Source organism: Anopheles coustani, chromosome 2 (assembly GCF_943734705.1).
Source record: "Anopheles coustani chromosome 2, idAnoCousDA_361_x.2, whole genome shotgun sequence".
Classification (NCBI taxonomy): Eukaryota; Metazoa; Arthropoda; class Insecta; order Diptera; family Culicidae; genus Anopheles; species Anopheles coustani.
The window spans coordinates 89,376,134-89,389,908 of record NC_071289.1 but is presented as its reverse complement, the minus strand read 5'-3'; the positions used below and the strand labels follow the sequence as shown (position 1 = coordinate 89,389,908).

Below are 13,775 nucleotides of genomic sequence, written 5' to 3'. Positions count from 1 at the left end.
CCCACGGAAATAATGACGCACGATGACGATGCTGATCGACCTACACACACACACAGTCATCTGCGCACGCAAGCACAACATTCGGGCAGTAGGTCTTAAGGTACCGGGGAACTCCGGACCATCATGGTGGACACCGGAATTTACGGCGTACAATAGTGATGCATATGAGGATGATTTCACCTCCTTCTGTTCAATCAAAACATTCATCGCAAAACACCATCTGTAAAGCCCTTGGGTGTTATTGCAAACTCTTACAGGTTTCCAGAAAGCCAGACAGGGAGGGGGGAGGGGGGGGGGGGAATACGAAGCCTCATAAATAGTTACACCTTATTTCCTCTTCAATAAAGATGCCGTTGGCGTCAACGTTATCTTGCTTTGGTCGCTCGTCTACGGGATGCAATATTTGTAAGCTTTCCCATTCAATCGATTTGATTCAATGCATTCGCCGAACGGTACACATCATCGAAGTAAACTTCCCATCATAAACAACGTACAGGAGTGCAAATCTGCAGCAGCAAAACAACTTGGTTTCTCGTTTTCTAACTCTGGGAGTTGAAAAGACTTCCCAGGAATGAACATCAGAAGCATTAAAATTATGATGGTAAAATGAATCAACCGCTTACCTAACTCATCAAGAATCCCAAACAATTTAATAAACAGTTAATAGAAACAAAAACCAATCTTTTATTTTACTATAAAATAGTTTTAGAATTGTTGAGTCGCCATAAATATAAACCAATCAGAAAACGCGTTCAAAGTATGTTTTTAGATCAATTTGAAGGTATAAAGTTGTTTTTATTTTAAAGAATTACAGATAATATAATCAAAACATCTACTGTTAATAAAAATTAGTAAAAACCTAACCTATTGAACTAGTTTTATTAAAATCTTGTATACATCACTATGCTTACTGGACTTGCACAAATTTAGATCAATGTTGCAATTGAAACAATGATTGTTAATTTCCGCCACCGTTTGTTAACGGTGGGACCAACCATATCAAACGATTTAAGTAATAAATGTTCTATTAAGCCATTTGATTTGAAGGGGTTCTTGGCCATCTCACCAAACTCTTTCATCTAAGATACAATCTGAAATTCTATTAGTGTAAAATCACTCAAATCTAGATCAGTCCGTGTTACCTTGTGGCGATAAATCTTCCACCACGATAGACCGTCAATGACCCGAGGCTAGGAAAGCATCCCAAAGTTGTGGAGTCTCAACCCGAACGGAGCCGGTAGACATGCGATCATCGCAGCGGACAACATTTCGCAAATCCACCCTTCCGTGTGCCATTTCCAGGATTTCCGTCCGAACCCACCGAGCGGACCACCAGGTGGAGCGCGTCCAAAGCTCCCGGGGTTCGGCGTCAAGTAGCTGGGCGCCGGCCAGCTTCGACTAATTACTTTGCCCATCCTTCGCAAGCGAAAATAATCTCGCAGTCATCGCCGCCGAGGGCAGAGATCCGGCGGCCGAAGCAATCGAAAGAACCTTGCCCCCCGCCTCGCCGGTCGTCGTCAGAAAATCGGCCCGCGATAAATTGGTCGCTCTTTGATCGACGCCAGTGCCTGACCCGGGCGGCGCGACGTTCGTTGTCGACTTTGACTCTTCTCTCACATCGATAGTCACGCTATAATTGGACACCACTTCTATTGGGCCGCCCGAGTTCGATGTGTGTTCGAACGAATTGGTTCAAACACTTTGCAAGACGCCAAAAAAGAACACGACACACAAATTATCACCGTGCCCTCGGCCCTTCCGACGTCTCCGATCGAACCGGGCCCCTAATTGAAGCATGCCAGAGCCACCTTCGATGTGGCTCGGTGTGTCTCTAATTTGGCACGTTTTGCCGCCCGGCGTGATTATTAGCGGTGGGGTTTCGGGTGGTTTTGTGGGATGCCATTCGTGCGCCGGGGAACAATCGTTCCTGGAAGAGACCACACGGAATCCCCGTCTGCAAAACCGGCAGGTTGTTTCCGGATGCTGCAAGGTTAAGTCCGTCCTTGCTCATGATTCTTGAGGTGCTTGATTCGGTTTGACATTATAAATCTTTCGTTTTTTCGCCGCTTCATCCATGGGTCTTACACCTACATCCTTCCTACTCCTGAGGACCATCGGTGCCCATGTGTTGTTTTCGAGAAGATTATTGCGGGCGCAAACTTCTGCACGGAAATTAAATACCATCGGTGTCCGCGATGACGCAAAGCATTATGCACACACGAGGAGGCCAACCGCAGAACCATGCAGCTCCGAAATGCGATCGGCACGACTTGTGAACACTCGAAAGCGGGAGAAAAAACTAAAAACTGAAAAACAGTGCTATTAAAGGCAAACAGACATCGACAGAGACGTAGTTTTGTGCGAGAATGTTTACCGAGCAGCGGCTCGTTACGCAAACATCGTTTAAGCTTAGCAAATTTGCCTTTTTCCGAATGGAGGTTTATTTTTTCTAACACACCAGCTTTGAACGAAATAGAAAACAACCTGTTACTTTGACACTTTATCTCTGTAAGTTTTAATAATCTAGCATGTACGAAACAATAGAAAAAAAATGAACATAAGAAGTTTTACAGTTGACAATACTACAATTAGATAGATAGATATGAACCCATCCTACTTGTAACTATGCTATATACAATACTAGAGTTGTACAGGTGATTCTGGGGTAAGAAGAGAAATCCTAACTAACTTTTACAAGCCAAATAAATCAGCTTTTGAATGCACAACAAAATAAACACATAAAAAAATGGCAACTTAAAGTTTGAACCAGCTTAAACCGAGCCAAAATAGAACAGAGTGAAAAGTAAATATTAAACTTGTAAACAAAGTGGCCGGAAAGTATCGGAACAATAGAACTGTATAAAATAAACCAATATAAAAATTGTTGACGAAATACATTAAACTACCAAAATGATTAGTTGACGAATCATATTTACGAACATGAATCGATGTCACAAAAAAAACAACCTGTCCCTTATCAACAAGTGCTTACATATTACACTCACTTGGTCGTGTTCCCTAAAATAACGCGTCGAGCTATTTTTAAAAATGATTCAATATTTTTATTATTCAAAAGTTATCGATTTCTTCCGGTCGTCGGTGCAGAAAAGTGCTCCACTTTCACCTTCGTTGGGTTGGAATGTCGGTTCCGGACCGGAAATAGACCGCCTTCCGTTTGATGTGGGATTTTTCCACCTCTTTTCCCTACGACCGATCAAAAAGTTGACCGAAGGTCGGAGTTTCCCGACCGGTGCCGGTCGACATTCCTGTTGGTCTGGTTTGGTCACATGTAAGTTCTTTTTTTCAAATTCTCTACACTTTATTATGCTGTTCGGGAGGGGTTTTTTTGCCTCGCTAACCGTGTCCACCCTCAAATCAAACATCCCCCTGACCGGTACGAAGATAAACAACGATACACATGGGTATTTTTTTTTTGTTTTGTTCGAGGAAAGAAAACGAGCAACGGTTTCGCACCACAAACACCGTTTCTATGTCCCGGGATGTGCGTGTCGCCGTTCTGAAGCTCGTGTTCCCTTTCGATGGCGCGCAGGCGGTAAAAATAAACAACTATAATTAAATATTCACCTTGCTAGTGGTCGATCCATCGGCGCTGCCCATGCTTTCGTGCTGTCCGCGGCGTTGACTTTTCCACCGGCTTTCCCGGCTGGCGCTGCTATCTGTTGGCGTTTCCGTCGCATCCGCGTGTGGCACGCATTGGAGACTAATTTTCATCTCCTCATTTGTCAACGGGGCGTGCGAGCGCCCGCTTTTACCACCCGCACATCAACCTTTCCACCCATTTTTCACCAACACACCTTTTTTTGCTCGTTCAGTAGCTTATGTTGTGTACATTGGGATTTACTGTTTGTTCCTACGCGCCCTCTCCTCCGTTCCCTGTACTCTCCACTTCTACCTAATGCCTTTCGCTTTTCAAACTGCACACAAAACTGGCCAAACGTGGTACGGGCACCCTTCAGTTAAATTGAGAAATTTTACATGGGTATCCCCCTACTTGCCACCTTTAAAATTGCAGAATCGAAATTTGTTTTCCCAATTTCTTTGGAAATTATTTCTCTGACCATTTTTCCACACCTCCTATGGCTACCGTCCCTATGCTCGTTATCGCTTTTCCACAACGGTTTGATATCGAAACATACATCACACATCTACCAGACAGACACAAATACAGGCACACACACACACACACACAACAGCGCAACAGCAGTGAGGATCTGCGAATAACCATAATTCACAAGAGATTCGTGACCACTATTTTTACCGACTGAATTTCGCGAACCTCCGCTTTTCGTTTCATTTTCCACCTTGCCCTTGTGGGTGACTCCCGTTTTGGGGCCGTTCCTTTCCCCGTTTTCCACAAGCGGCCGTGGGTGCAGCTTGTGGAAAACATGTTCATTCGCAAAATTCCCGAAAGTGTTTGTTTTAGCGGGACATGATTTTCCTTTTTCTTGTTTTTTTTTCTTCTTTCCTTTCCATTGCATCAACATTGGGTTGGTAGAAAAAATCCCCAGACTGTGTGGGAGTATTTTTTGTCAGTGGTCAGCCGATCATTAGAGGTTTCAGTTGGAAGGGAGCACCAACAACGGCAACAGGAAGGGTAAGCATCCCATGGACCGCACTTCGATTTGTTTATCATAGCACCCCGCCAACATTCTCCGGCACCGAGACGAATGGGTGGATTATTTTTCCCATCAGCCACCCCCAGAATGAGAAAATGAACTAGAATAGATTAAAGTCGAATTCATCAAGCTTGCAACCAATACGTTTGAATAAAAAATAGCGATGAATACTTATACACTTCACCAAATAAACATTCAAACAAAATTTAATTTTCATCAACTTTGTTAGCAAGAAAATGGAAAAATCAATAAAAGAACAGAAAACATCAACATTCTTTCTTTTTTAATGTTGATAAAGTCAAATTGACGACTAATATTAAACAGGAACAAATTTTCATCTCCCCATTGAAACGAAAAAAACCGGTAATCTTTTCACCGTAAAGGTTGCCAAAGCATGGCAACAGTCGACCGCAACCACTAGCCCTGCGGAGTCTTTTTTCGGTCCCCAACGATCAGACGACCGGGCGGATCCTTTCCTTTCCCCCGCGGGGGCACGCGGTACGAAACCGGTAGATCACCGGCCAGTTCGGGGAAAGGAAAAACGTGTTCGCGCAGCTGTACGAACGATGACAATCACGCGGGTTTCCGAGATTTCACGATCAACGCCAGCGAAGTTGAAGATCAAGTCCAAGAGCGCACGTCCGCGGGGAACAGGGAACCCAGCTTAGGCCACGTTTTTTTTCACACACAGTTTAATTCACACCTAGTCTGCGCGAAATAAATAAAAACACACTGCAAACAATGGGACCGGACACTTGGGCTTTAGTTTTCGAATTGTCATCTCAAGGTGATTCAATGAAGGTATGAAAACAAAAAAAAACTGGCGTGGATAAGGGCCAGCATATTCACATGAATTATTAACGCACGGAGCACCGGTCAAACAGGCGCAGATGGAGGGAAATAAAACAACAGCGGGAAAACAATTTACCCTTGCAGTGCTTTTCCTGCTTTTTTCCGCTCGTTTTGGTTCCCAACGGGCCGTGTCACGAACCGCTAGTGCCAAACAGTAACAGCCAACCGAAACACCAGTCACCGAGGACGTTAAATATCACCGACACCACGTAACGTGTGGGCCCCTTTTTCCGCCGTCACAACAAGTTGTTGCCCTTTTTTGAGCGAACTCCACACCACACCAACGCGCCACCAACAGTTTTCCTACGATACGCATCCGCCGGTGTCTCGACGCAAACTGCTGACCATTTTCCACGCTCGAAGCTTTTGATCCTCTCTCTCGCAAACACGATCCGACACAGGCAGAGTGAATTCTATGCGCTCATCTCATCGCTCTCTCTCACGACGGCGGCTCGGACGGCGAGCATATTCGACCCGCGATCCACGCGGACGTCTAGCGCCTGGCTAGCCGAAAAAGGACTCCCTCTCGGGTGGGAAAAGGGCTGTGCCCGAAGGGTAGCTCGAGGGTCGAGGTTGGGGATTTTGTTGGGGATATTCCGTTCCACGGGATACTAACACAGTCTCACACGGGGCTGTGACAAGCTCACTCGACAGCTCCAGCCTTCTCACGCGCGAGATCACCACCCCCGAAGGGTGTCGTTATGTTTTTATGCTGCTGCTTTTCTCTCTCCCTGCAAACACAGCGCCGATTGTGTGGAGCATACTTTTTCCCACTTTTGAAAAACACCACCGGAGCTCGAGGCTTTCGTTTTCCGTCCGTTTGCACCGGCTGGTGGGACGCCGGAATGTCCAGCCGTTTTCCTCGCTTTCCCGATAGCATTTTTTTTCGTATTCTTCCATCAAGTGGGAAAGCAAAAACTAACAGCTCGACAACACCGGTCGCAATATCTGTCACGTAAAACCATCCGCAAACCGCAGCCTTCAATCTTGACTTGTGTGGTCGTTTATTCGTTCTTCCTGCTATATAACAAATTCTTGGAGGGAAATGGTTCGCTCCCGCCACAGAACGACTTCAGAATGCGTTTGTTATGTGTTGATACGATTGTCTTAATTTTTCTACTTTTCGTAGATCTCTACCAACGGGGGAAAAATGTGTCCGGTACCGAAATGCACACTGCGTTGGCTTTCAATGCAATGTGCAGCCCACAAGTACGCCTCCTTGCAACGCGGCACGTATCTTCCCGGCACAAAAGCTCACATGAACTCTTTATCCCTGCCTTTTCCTCACCGCATCGTAAGGTAAGCCCGATGGCACTTTATTTTATTGCAACGCCAACTCGTTCGCGTATCGTCGGGCTGTTTTTTTTTTTCGCAGGAGACTTCTTTCTGCAAGGTAGGCACCTTTATCAACCTCCACCAGTGCTGCACATGCTGCCACGGCTCACGTGCGCTTCCGTCGGTAAAACAAAACAGTACCGAGTAAGTTAAGGCAGGGGCCCAAACAAAACGCCAACCCGGGCCATCCCACCGCAAAACTGGCAATTGGCGGGTTCCGTAACCAGGTCAACACAGGATGTCAAATGTTGAATCCAAACAAGACTGGCCACAGAAGGCCGGTGCACTGGGCGAAAAGAAAAGGGCGAAACAATATGCAACTGCAACCAACAAAAACCCCACAAGATGCCACCCACTCGCAGGTTGCTGCCGTCGTCTCGAGATCGAAATGGGTTGAATGGGAAGGATCTCGAGCCACAGAGGGGAAAAAATACTAACCCACATTTTTGCCTTCATTCAAAAAGGGCAAGCAGCCGCACGAGGCAGAGTGCATTGTGCTCTGGTTTGGAAAGAACTTTTCAACAACCGTCGTCAAGTTGTTTTTACATTCGTTTTTATCTTTTATGTTTTTCCATTTGCTCTAATTTCCTTCCCGTCCGTGCAGGTTGAAATGCCTCCTTCACATTCTTCCTTAGGCTTAAACCTGGTTGGAGTAATAGTTTTGGGAGTTAGCACGATAGCTTTGCTCACTCCATAACCGATACACTTTACGTAACACCAACCGGTGAGAAGCAAAAACTTTGTACATAAACGTTGGAGTTTAATTTTGTGGAAGTTTTCTACGATTCGGCTTTAAGCAGATGTCTTGAAACATTTCGTAAACTAAGCACAAATTAAACCACTCAGAGTGATAACTTTGGTCAACTATTAAAAAAAAAAATTTTCAATGTTTCTATTTAAAAAAATGTGTAAGACACCAAGAATTTCGGACTCTAACCAATTTTAAAATGCAGGATAAACTGGGACTAATTACAAACGGCCTTAAATGTTAGTTAAACCTACCAGTACATAACATTCCACACACTCGTTGCAGTAGAAAACCGTTTGCGAGGATGGAATCATTCGACAATGTTAGCCATTTCCACAAAATTTTCGCAGAGTATGCACCTCGTAAAACATTTCTGCAAACCAAGTCAGATGTCTGGAGCAAAATAATAAAAACAAAACGGATTCGGCACGAGCAGGTATTTGACAAACACTTACGACATGGTCCCCGGATGGTTCGTTTTTGTATTAAAGATCCGACAGAGAGTCTTAATCTAACAGTAGGTGTTGTGCGAAATACCCTATTTCTCAGACGTACCTTTTTATGCTGTTATGCTTCTATGGTTATTTATTTGTTTTTTACTCGTCTGGCCATCCGCTTCATTTACCGGTAAGACTGGATGAGTTCTTTAGTTGTTTTTCTTCATTTCATCGGTTTTTTCTTTCGGTCGGGCCGGTTAACTCGGGTCTATTTGAATCAAACGTTAGAAAGATGAACGAAGACAAATCCTTAACAACATTAAAAAGAAACGTTCCCAATACATCCTCCATGTCCTCATGTGTTTGTATGTGTTTCTTGTTCTCATACCCCCCAGGGACAATTTGGACCAGAAAAGAACTTCGCAAAGAAAATAAGCATGCGGATGGCATCTTTATCGCTGAAGGTTGAAGGGTTATGCGCTTCGCAGAGGATTGCGTACGTGTATTGTCCTCGATCGTACGTTGTACGTTCGCTTCGCACCTTTTTCTCATCTCTGGACATTCCTTTTGGCTTTTTCTTCAACGAGTTTGCGTCCATCGAAATCATCCCACCGTGTGGCGGTGTGTCATTCCAGTTTCATTTGTTCATCTGTCTGTCTGCCGAAATACAACCACCTGAAGCTGCCGACCGAAGCTGGAAGCCTTTGGCCGCGAACCACTTACACGGGGGAGGGTGGTTTTAGGTGGTGTCGGTTATTTGTTACCTTTCTTTTGTAGAATTGATAGTTCATTCTACTGCTTTTTGCAGGCAAACGCCCTCGGTTGGACACCCTCCATAACCTTACGGTTGTACCAACTATTGATTGATCGTTTTTCGAGTCTCGGTGAAAATGAAATAACCCTCTCATATGCCAACTCAGTCATGGCAAACGTGCGATACAAATCGTTCAACGAGTGACGTTTTGTGGGGAAAAATGCTTTCATATGGAAGTAGACAACGATCGTTTGTTAACCTACTAGAAGTTGTTTGCTTTCACAGCGACATTCTAGCGCCATGTTTAAGAGAAACACTCATTCATGTTTCCAAAAAATTCTTGGAAGTCACTCTTCTTCATACAAAACGCATCATTGTAATGGTAAACCGACAGTTATAAAGAAATTGTTCCGAAAATGTGTGTTGTGCCGGCAATCAGATAGGAAATCTTGCACTCCCCAAAACCGGCATCGATACACCTTTTCGATGTACCGGTTTGTAGAGTACCAGCCCATTTATCATAAACCATAAATCTATGCTGGGAAACACATTTCATAGAACACACACCATTTCCCGGTGGCCACCAGAATATTCCCTGGCACGCTGGCGGAATGACTAATCAGTTGAGGAATCGTTAGCACTTTGTTAGCTTAGCTCCAAGCTCGAAGCTCCTCGAGCAAAGGGTGAACGAACTGTGGAGACATAGTTCTTAAAACACATTTTAGTGTTACGACCATAAGACAAGCAGAACAAAACAGTTCGGAGTGATAAAAAGTTTGAAATAGAACTGTATGTAACCTAATGAAATTTAATTTATGAAAAACAAGAATATATTCTCATATGAATTTACGCCCGAAGAAACTAATGCAACCCACTCGAAACCCATGCGGTAGGTCTTCTGATTCAAAATGGAACGATCGAGATGAAAACGGAATACTTTGCACGCTTCATTACAATTAACGTTTCATTTTCGTTTAGCCACATTCGATCTGCCCACCAAGGAAGGTAACAATAAGAAGAGCGAAGAGTAGATTTTGACCGTGGACCATCTTCTTGGGAGCTAGAACATGTTTCTTTCTAACACGTATCACAAAAAATATCGTTCTGGACCGCTTTTAACCGGAGAACCGATCGAGATCCATTCTTGTGCATATCTTTTCTTTCCATTTTCATCGATTTTCGTTCCAAACAGTTGCGCTTGCCAGTGATACTCGTTCTTTTCGCCGGAATGATGCAAAGGTTGAATGAACATTCGGTTGAATAAATAAAAATTGAGTAATCATTCCGTCTGGACGAGAAAGAATCAACTCGAGGAAAGAATAAACAAGAGCGCCGTATTTTCCCCCCATTCGACCATCTTTTGCAACAAAGGGTGCAACCCATTTTCGGGGACGCTTTACGAATGCACCGGAGCGCCAGCCCGGGCCAGAATTGTGTTGAAATATTAATATCGCTAGTCCCCGAAATGTAAAAAACAAAAACCAACAGCTACGAAAAATGGAATGACATATAGCAAAACAAATAAAAAAACAACAAAACCCACGGACTCGAAAACGGAAGAACGGAAATTCAAACGCCAATCAGCCGTTTTTGGTGTCGCGCCGTAGCCGTTTATTACACGCCAGGTGACGTAAGGAGGACGCGCGTGAATAACAATTTCACGAGCCCGCACCAACCCCCCACACATCTACGAAAAAAAAAAAACAAATCATTTGTCCAAGAACAAACCCCCCGAACCAGGACTGGACCGTCTTGGCGAACGAGGGGAAGACAGGAAGTAACGGAAACGTGCAAGTGTTGCACAATTTTCTCACCACTCCCAACGCTGGCTGGGAATGTTTTCGGCGTCTATTATGTAGGTGATGTTTGTTATTGCATTCGGTGGTTCTAATATTTGCCTGAATGACGCCGCACGCCCGAAATATAACCTCCCACACCTACACCTCTGTCTGGCGCTCGCTCGTGACGCAGCGTTGGAGGAAAAGGTGAACGGGAAAATCAGTCAGCGTCTTGGACTCACTTATCACAGCCACTTTTTCTTTCACATATCGATCTTGAAGTAAGCAAGAAAACAAAAACCTCAAACGCCGCTACGCAACAAAATCCTTCTTTGACCATTGTCTCTGACCGTATGAGTGCGCTTGTTGTACGTGTGTTCAGTTCCGCAACAACACACAAGGGGACCTTGAGTTAGGTTGCGCCTTCCTCCTGGCCCGGGGGGAAATTCTTAAATGCAATTAGCGCATGAAAATTCCGCCATTCCGCCGGTAGGTCGTTACGATGCGGTTGGGGAAAAGCAGGTGAGCGGGTGGTGGGGTAGGTCCTGTTTCGTTCGAACGACCGGAAAACAGATATGTACAAGTCCGAACAAATCGTCCTTCATGTGTGCCACCTCCACCTTCCCCCCTTCGTCATATGTGAACCTTGAACGGATCGAGCCTTCCACCACAACATTGTGCTGCCTTCGAGTTCATTTTGGGGAAGGTTGATTTCCCGCTTGAGTTGATTTTTTTTGTTTCTAGGAGGGGCAGAAGGGATGTACACCAACATGGAGGCGCTAGTAGTCGAACTTTCATAATCGAATTCCGCATATCGGATTTCCGAAAACGAGCGCTCCCTAAGGACGGAACAAAACGGAGTGAAATAAAATGTGAGAAAAACACTACAAAGCGGCCCCGGCACAACACCGAACTGGGCTCCGAGGGGGTGTGTGTGTGTTTTTGTTTGTAGGGATTGCATAAGTCACGCGCTGGAACAAAATGCATTGCGAATCACAACACATACCGCGGGACAAAGGAAAAGCGGAAGTTACGCAAGGTACTGGGAGGGAGGTGCAAATAGTTGCATTGATTTGCAGTAGGAAAAGCACCTCCCTCACCTCTCTCTCTCTTTCTGGCACACGGTGAAGGGAAATCGTGGAATCGGTAACACGGAAAGCGATGACTGCATCAAACCAATCCAATGCCTTCTAACGGGATCAGAAGTTTATTTGGAAAATCCTTTCAACCTCACTAGTGCAGCCAGCTGGTAGGAATTTGATGTGTGTTTTTCTCTTTGGGAAAACTTCAAAATTAACCGCGCTAGAGTTCGCTCATAGGTGCGTTCGAATTCATAACCGGCTCGGGGATGTTGCACTCGACATCCGTTGGCAATTAATTCTTGCTGCAATTGGGCATCCATTTAAATTTGTGTGTTCTAGCGAAACATTTGGAGAAAATTATTCACATGTGAAAAGCGGTGCAGTTATAAATTCAAGTTGCCTTACAATTTACTGTACTGTATTAATTGACAATTTTTTAAGGGTGTACGCATCGAGAGAGTACTTTTATGAACAGATGGACAAACTAGAATATGTAGTAACCTTTTTTTTGTAATAATATAGGGTAAAAAATAGGTTTTTATTGAGTCACGTGTATCATTTCATTCAAGAGTACCAATTTTTCTATACTGAAAACGTCTTACATTTTATTTTTCAAGTTCTTAACAGAGGCTAAAAACCACGTTTGTTTTTCTACAACATATTAGTTCAAATTTTAAGAGTCAATCCTGGTTTAAAGATATTTAAACGACTGAACATCCACGAGGGAGTAGATAAACCAACATATTTATCTACCTTGAACTAATACTTCACGAGTTCGTCAGCGTAAAGGATGGCTTCATTGTGAGTTTGATTGCATAATTTGTTCCACTAATCATCCGCACGCCCTCTACAAGGTCCGATCGCATGCACCGCAGTGCAAGTAGCATCGAAAGCAGTTCCACGTGCAACGCGCCAAACGTTTTGCTCCAGAAACATCAAGCCAATCAAATCCGATTTGCATGTTCTCGCCAGCGGATCGGACCCGATGGCGGCAGTGGCGGCATCGGCAATGGTTCTCCGTCAAGCCCTTGATCCACTTCGCCACCGAGCTTGACCCTCGAACTCAGTCAAAAACCCACCCTGCCTCACGGAGTTCATTGTGAGTTTTCCGCGACTCCAGCGGATCGTGGGCATAAAGTGAACCATCTTCGCACGTTTTTGTCGTCCGCTTCAGAACGCACGCCAGGCTAGTTCGGCAACCGGCTAAGTAGATTCCGGTTGGACATTGCTCGACCATATAAGGAGGAATCCGGGCAGCAGGCAACCGAGCCAGTTGGTTGGGACTGCTGGCAGTTCCCTGGCCGATCAGCAGATCTTGCGACCGAAGCCCAAAAATGGAAATCGATACGAGGCGGTTCGGCGAATGAATGCAGAATGTTTCGGAACAGTTCCCCTCCAGTTCCTTCGACAGAACAACTTCGAGCCCTCGTGCTGTTCTTCGTTTGGCCCGTTTGAAGTCTCAGCACCGTCCAGGATCGGTAGGAGCGGCCGCCGGTGGTCTGCACTTAGTTGATATGCATTTATTCGGTGACGCTAACGACACGTCCGATTGAACTACTCGTGCACGGGTGTGTTGTGGCCGACGAGAAACGTGCCCGTCTTGTTTCGAATGTTGTGGCGCAGGTCAAGCAGCAAAACTTTGTGGAAAGAATGAAACCAATTCATGACATTAAAGGATGTTTTATGTTGACAATCGTTTGCCAAAAATGGCAAACTAATAAAGGTTTTTTTCGATTGAAGTTATGTTTATGATAAATCTTTCTGCAAGTTATTTATAATTTAATCAATTCACAATATTTAACCGTTGTTTGATGTCTAAACTATGCTAATTTATTTCAGTTGGGAAAAAGTTTTTACAACGTTACATCGTTTGAATATTTAAACCATACGTTCAAGTTCCAAAGTATTACAAAAGATGTCACTGCTGTTCCGTGCTCGCAATGCTTTTTCAACTGCCCGAACCTTCCCAGCTGACAAAATGAACTTTTCGAGCAGATTCGAGCAGTCACGATGAATTGAAGGGAAAGTAATTTATTTTGAAAAATCAAATAGCCTTATCAGTATTATCTAAGAATGGAGCATCTTGTAAAAATATAATTTAACCAATATTATATATGTTTTGTCGCACTTACGCGTCTACTGTGCGCTGCAT

The 13,775-nt window shown here is 44.5% G+C and overlaps 1 long non-coding RNA gene across 1 annotated transcript in view; it reads right to left on the bottom strand.

Moving 5' to 3' along the window:
• The window catches only part of LOC131261847 (uncharacterized), a 43,602-nt gene extending 37,791 nt beyond the window's left edge, over nt 1-5,811 (bottom strand). Inside the window, exon 1 of the long non-coding RNA XR_009178208.1 lies at nt 5,566-5,811. This is a non-coding gene — a long non-coding RNA (uncharacterized LOC131261847). The remainder of the gene's footprint in view (nt 1-5,565) is intronic.
• Between the last annotated feature and the right edge of the window lie 7,964 nt (nt 5,812-13,775).